This window comes from Xiphias gladius, chromosome 6, assembly GCF_016859285.1.
Source record: "Xiphias gladius isolate SHS-SW01 ecotype Sanya breed wild chromosome 6, ASM1685928v1, whole genome shotgun sequence".
NCBI classification, from domain to species: domain Eukaryota; kingdom Metazoa; phylum Chordata; class Actinopteri; order Istiophoriformes; family Xiphiidae; genus Xiphias; species Xiphias gladius.
This window is the reverse complement of record NC_053405.1, coordinates 26185713-26192549: the sequence shown is the minus strand read 5'-3', so window position 1 is coordinate 26192549 and position 6837 is coordinate 26185713.

The following is a 6837-nucleotide window of genomic DNA, read 5'->3' as shown; positions in this document are numbered from 1 at the left end:
CCACCCCCCAACCCCTCTCTTTTCACAAATGCATTGTGTGCACTGGCCAGCCCAATCCATCACTTGGCGTCTGGCGGGAGAAAAAGCACTTTCCCAGGTCGGGTGTTTTTTAGTTCTGCCAGCGCTGCTGTTTCAGTGGGCACCCGTGAGACCTCGCTGATGGACACTCTGGTCATCACTGGCAGGGAGCTTTGGGACTCTCTTCAACCTCCCATCCCCTCTCTCCCCCTCCTGCTCCCCCTCCACCTCAGCCTGTTTCACTCACCTCGTGTTTTCACTAGCACCTTCCTTTGTCCCAGCAGTGTTGTGCACTCCTTTTTGACAATGATGACTACTGGACCTGCCTGAATTCTCCCTTGCAAAGTGGCATGGCCTTCAGAGACCAGCCACACTCTGTTCAAGGGCTCGGGCCTCTCAGGGTGTTGGGAGACTTGAACAATTACAATTTGAAAAAACTTTTGCAGGAGGAGATAATGGCATAGAGATATATTATATACACACTATATATAAATAATGTCGATTCAAGTTTGAGCCTAGTGGAAAATTACATTTTTCATTCTGGAGGGATTCTCAATGGTACAGCCAGGGAGACACACACAATATCTCTCACAGTAGCTTCCGTTCAGCTCCATTTTGCATCACAACCAGGCAAAGCACAGAACACGAGGGTTTTGTTCATGTATGTGCTCGGAACAATTATGTAGGAATAATCTATTCAAATTGAAGTCTGCTCCAGTTTTCCTCTGACAAACTGAGATTTGATTTCCAAAATGCTTGCTCGTCTCTTCTACACAAAGAAGCCAGCGGGGAGAGGGTGCAATTGCTGGAGAGAAGTGGGCTGGAAGGCAAATCTAGGTGATGCGTATGTTCTTAGAGTGCCCCTGGGTCTTCCATTGGTAGGTAGGATCTGACAAAAGAGATCTGTACAGCAAAAAAATCCTCCACTCTGCTTGAGCATGGGAAATTAAGCCTAGATAAAGATTCTCTCTTAAACATACTCCCTTCTCTCTTTTCATCCCTCTTTTTTCCCTCCCTCTGCAGTGGCAGAAGAAATTACCCATTGTACCATTAGATAAACCCAAACAGCCCTCTCCATAAGACCTCCAGTTCCTCGTGCAGTCCCAGCTTGGCGTCCCTCGGGTGTTTGTTCAAAAGGAAAACTCTGCGGTGCCTCCGGGGGATGTTTAACTCATTGCAATGGCAAGTATTTAGAGAAAACTCAACAAGTTTGAGGCTGTCAAAGCTAGAATCCAACTGTCAGGCAGAATTATGTCTCTGAGGCGTCTGATGTGAGGTAATGACCAATTGCATCATTTTGACAAACCCACCATCGATGAGAACTAGGGCAGACGCCGATTGCTTTTGCACAAGTGGTTCATTTGAATTTGAAACACTGCTGCTAAGTGCATTAAATGATGCTGATTAACTAAGATTATAGCTGCGGCAGGGATGTGATTTCTGTTTTGATACGGAGCATAAATTGAGGCAGAGCAAACAGTTTTTTTGAGTGGCCGATGAATAATTGAAAGTCAGCAGAGGGTACATCAATAAAGTGGTAATGAAGCGTATTTGTGTGAAATTTCTAATTCTCAAACTCTGCCACTCTTCTAGCAGCCTATAACATCTGGTGTTATGATGAGCTTACTGTATATCAGTTATTATTAAATGGCACCCTTTCAAATACATCTACGAATGATTCAAAATAAATAAAATAAATATTACAAAACTGAATACAACAACACCATTAATACTACCGCTGTAATTGCTGCTACAGCTTATCATGACTGATGATTATGATAATAATGATAATTATTATTAAAAATGTATTTTTATAATTATTATTATTAATGTTGTTGGGGGTTTTTTGCCATGTCAAAGAGCTACGTTTTCATGTCATGTACCTATTTCATCCAATAGAATATTTCCTAACCCTAATCCTAACTCTAACTCCTATTATTAATATTATTATTATTATTATTGTTATTATTATTGTTATTATTAAGTCCCATGTGCCTTTTATTATGTAATAGTGCAATTTCATCATGTCATAAAGACACGTCATTGAACATATTTCTTAACCCTAGTCCTTCCCCTGACCCCTAACCCTACCCGTGACCTTCGCCCTGGCCCTAGGGCTAGTATAACATTACACTATGCACTAAACACTAAATCCACAAAGCACTTCAAATTGTCTGTGTTGATGTTTCAACAGCAGTATTTCCAAAACTGAGGCTTTGGTGCCCTCTGTCTTTAAGTCAAAGTAGCAACAAAAAAAAAAAAAAAAAAAATTAAGTAGTGACCAAATGTTAACTAATCAACTGTTTCTTGACAAATTCATTTATTTGCAGTTAAATCTAGTAACTTTTGTGACATATAGGTAGAAATCTATGATAGACATGACAGTAAACAGGAGATTATTCTGCCAACAGAGAGATTCTCATGTGTAACTTGATGCTAAGATTGCAAGTGATGCTGAATAATTCAGTTTGAAAAATTTACAAAAGCAATGCCTCACTTTGGTTTTTTATTTACAACATTGTCTGCAGGTCACTTTCTTTTGAGTAAAACTGTTCCTTTGTTCTGCCTTTTTCTAACACAGTTGTGGCATGTTGTGTCCACCTGGAGTACTGTTGACCTTCTGTGAGGCAGCTGCCTAGTTAAAGAAGTCCATTTTCAAGGCTGTTCTTGCTCAAATCAAAACTCCATTATAGATTTTACCTCCAGGGGAACCTAGGGCTCACAAGGTCCTTGGCAATTTTACCTGAGGAAGAAGCTAAAAGGATTTGAATCTCCGAGGATGGGTGAAGAGAGGGAGGGTGTGAGGACGAGAGAGAGGGTGGGATACGCACCCCAGGACCCAAGCCCCTAATCTTTCTCTGCCAAGCAGGGAGCAAAGCAGACCAAAAATGGAGATTTAGAGATGGTTCAGTGGCACTGAACCCTGAACATGAGGGCCTGCAGAAGTGGTGGAAGAGGCAGGGAAACCTTGAAAAACAAGAGGTGGAAAAGAAGAGCGGCGATATTGTTGTAGAGGGATTGCCAGGGGAGCTAGTTTCAGTTCCCAGAAACCGCTTCCAATACATTTAACATATATGAAAGAAGAAAAGCTCTGTCCTCACACCATCCTTAACTATGTGTACTAACAAGACAGATGGAGGCCAAAGATGCAGACAGATCACATCAGGACATCTGTCACTTCATGGCAACAGCCTCCTTAATAAGTGACAAGCCTTCCTCACCCGTGGGCACAAGATGGGGGAAGGGACGGGGAGGGGGGGGTGTTAGTGTCTCAGAGCAGTGGCTGTGCAAAGCAGCCATCAAAGTCATGTGGTGCCCTTTTTAAAAAAAAAACTTGTCCCAATTACAGCCAATCACATGCTATCTGTGCCCTTGATTATCATCCTGGGCAGTGGACATCAAAGCTGCCTTCTATGGGTTCTGACATGAGGTTGTGCAGTAATTAGTGGACTTCAGTAAGGAGAGTTTCATCACCAAATGTTTTCAAAATACTGAATGTCTTAATTTGCGAGGGGGGGGGGGTTCATGTCAGGAGAGAATGATGCCCTACAGAAATAATTAAAACGTAATTACAGCTCATCAGCTGTGCAAGTGCTCACAAAGTGCTGTCGCTGAAAATCTGCTGCTTTCCTCAGGGCAACGGCAGAGTAGCATGCCACAGACAGATCCAAAATTCACCACACAGCCCCACTTACACCAAATAAATACGTTATAATTATGTCTTGTTACCAGAAATACCACAAAGGGACTATATTGGCCACAACAGTCCAAATGCAAATTAATTTCTCTTGCAGTTAAATCGGTACTTCGTGTATGACTGTTAAACCCCTGCATTTATTAAAAAATATGTGTTCTGCCAAGGACAAACCAGGTAGCAGAGAAAGCACAGAATGCACAGCAGGTCATTAAAGCAATAACTTGTCTCCTTGGCTGATGTGTCAAACTGTATACTGTGTAAAACTGAGATACACAGATTGAGGAGCCAGTCAACCTTTTAAATTGACATCATGTTAGCTATGTCCCCAGGTTGCACTGCTTCTGTGATGACCACTTCATTCAAATATGGCTGGCAGTGCAGTCCTGTAAGGGGAAAAGTGCATGCTAAGTGTTTGTGACGAGTGCTAAGGCCATTGCTTGATCCCAAGGAAGTAATGAAGGCTGGACTGTAGGCGGTGTGTTTTCTTCATCCACCTGATGGCAGACTTCTAACAAGCCCTGTGTCAGTCTGGCTTAAAGTCATGCATCCGCTCTCTCTACTGCTCCTCCAGAGTTATCACATCATGTGTTTAGCCCTCCCAGTCCAGTGCTGTGGAGCCAAATGGCACAATCGTCACGATGTGGTCCGGTTTGGTGATGTATGTAATTCAGAAAAAAAGTCATTTGGGAGACTACGTTTGTTAATGAGTGTACGCTGAGAAGAACGTAGCAAACTAGAATTGCTGCCTTGCGGCTGTATGCCTCTGCCAACCAGGCAAGTTGCCCAGCAGCACAGATGATCTATCCAATCACCACAGTTTCAAGGTGGGCACCCAAGATAAGTGTCACCAATTCAGTATTAAACTAGTGTGAAATATGGTCACAACCTCCCCTTATATGGTTATAGTGTTGAATAATGGCCAGAAAAGTGTTTTTGCAGAACATAATGATATCACAGTGAAATTGACCTTTGACCTTTTGGATATAAAATGCCATCACTTCATCATTTTGTCTTATTAGACATTTGTGTGAAATTTTATCATAATTAGCATATGAATTCTTGAGTTATGGCAAAAAAACGTGCTTTGTGAGCTAACAGTGACCTTGACCTTTGACCTCTTACGATCAAATTTTCATCAGTTTGTCCTTGGGTCCAAGTGAACATTTGTGCCAGATGTAATAAAGTTCCCTCCAGGCATTCCTGAGACATCTCCTTCAGGAGAATGGGACGGACGGACGGACAGTGCGGAGGCATAAAAAGTATGCAAGGCTAAAACAGATTCCCCATTAGTGGTGAAATACATGCACAAATCAAGGTAGTGAATCACTGACAAAGTTATAACACTGTGTAAGTTAGAATTACTTTGGTGCTAAAATAAGGACTTTACACAAAAACATCAGCAGATAAAGCTACATTAAAAACGTAAATACCATTAAATGGAAGCTGGAGTTTGCCTTTAGAATAAATATGGACTGTTTAACATTCATCACAAGTAGATAAACACTTCATAAAATAGTTTGTAACACACTATGATGCAATTTTAAGCAAATGTAACATAATTTATTTTTTTGCTTATATTATTTTTTTTAACATGCCTTTCAAGTATTGATTAGCGGCGTTTTCAACAATGAAACCTTCACTGAGTAAGCATCCATAACTTGTATAAACAATTAATGAATACTTGATAGCACTGTATAATGTAGCTGTATGAATACAAACGTTAAAAAAAAATGTATACCAAAAACATATACCTATATGTAATTACATTACTGTGTTATATTATGTTATCAAACAGCAGTTATAGAGGTTTCATAGGAGAAGTTATAGACATTGACAAATTAATAAATATACAATTAAAAAGAGCTAATATCTCCTTGCAAATGAGTTATAGTTTGTTATAAACTATTCTAAAGTCTAATTTGAAAACTTTATTTTTTTAGTACATTCAAGCCTCCATATATTACCTGTTGCACAGGCTCACAATTAGTCAATGTTATTGACAGAAGCAAGTAGTTGAAAGGACAGTTTTGTGTTGCCAGTTTTGCATTGCCGACTGAATTCCTCATCATTTTGATCACCACTTGTCATATAGATGTATCCATCCATCTAGAATATGGCTTATTATAATTTTTCTAAGAAGCAGTCCTAATCTCAGATATTTTCAAGTTAACTACCATTGGATTAAGAAAATAATTATATTAGAGTTAGTTAGATGAGGCAATACTGCCCAAAAACATGCAGCTCAAGTGAACTGGAGGCTTGAAATGTATGATTTTGACTGTTAATATGTTTGTCTATATCAGACTTATAAACCTGCCTAAGCTCTTTCCCTGCCTCTCACCACATTTCGGTCTGTATTTATTCTGACGTATGAAAATACCCATTAATATCACTCACATTATCACTTACATTTCAAGTTAAACAATTACAGAAAGTGAAAGGGTTAATCAGTTACTAACAGTCACCTAGAAAAAAAAGTCTGGTAAGCAGCTGTAACTATAATTTAGCTTGCGTCCAAAACAATATATATTCAATTCCATGTTCTTCAACATGTTTCACAGCAGCAGCGAAAATGATACTTGTGGTGTTATAATATGTAGTCACTATTTAATTCCAACAGAGGGCAACAGTATCTAAGAAATCTGTGCAATTATGCAACATCCACAGCCTTCCCTGATGATACAGAGTGTCTGGGACCAAATACAATTTCATTACATGTATACTGAAATACATTTATGGGGTTTGGTGCTGAGGGGTTACGTATAATAGTTGTTTTCAGTGCTGTAATTAACATGCTGGTATGCCCAACTGCTGAGGCATATGAATACTGTTTTTTAACACGTGAAATGTTAGTTTTGAAGTTCTAACCTCCCTCAAGGACAAATGAGAGGTCTTTAGAATTCTGAGGGTAAGAAAACATTTTTTTTTATCATAACAGACAGAATTCAAATGATAATGCAAGCAATACCGCATGATAAGTACTCAAGCAATACTGTAATTGTTGAGTTCTCTGAGAGAGGAACTCTGGAATCTGGAAAATGTTGCAGCTGGAATTTATATGAGTGTGGATTCTCCTTTCCCAATTTTAAACCAAGCTCTAGTAGACATTACTGGAAGAAAGA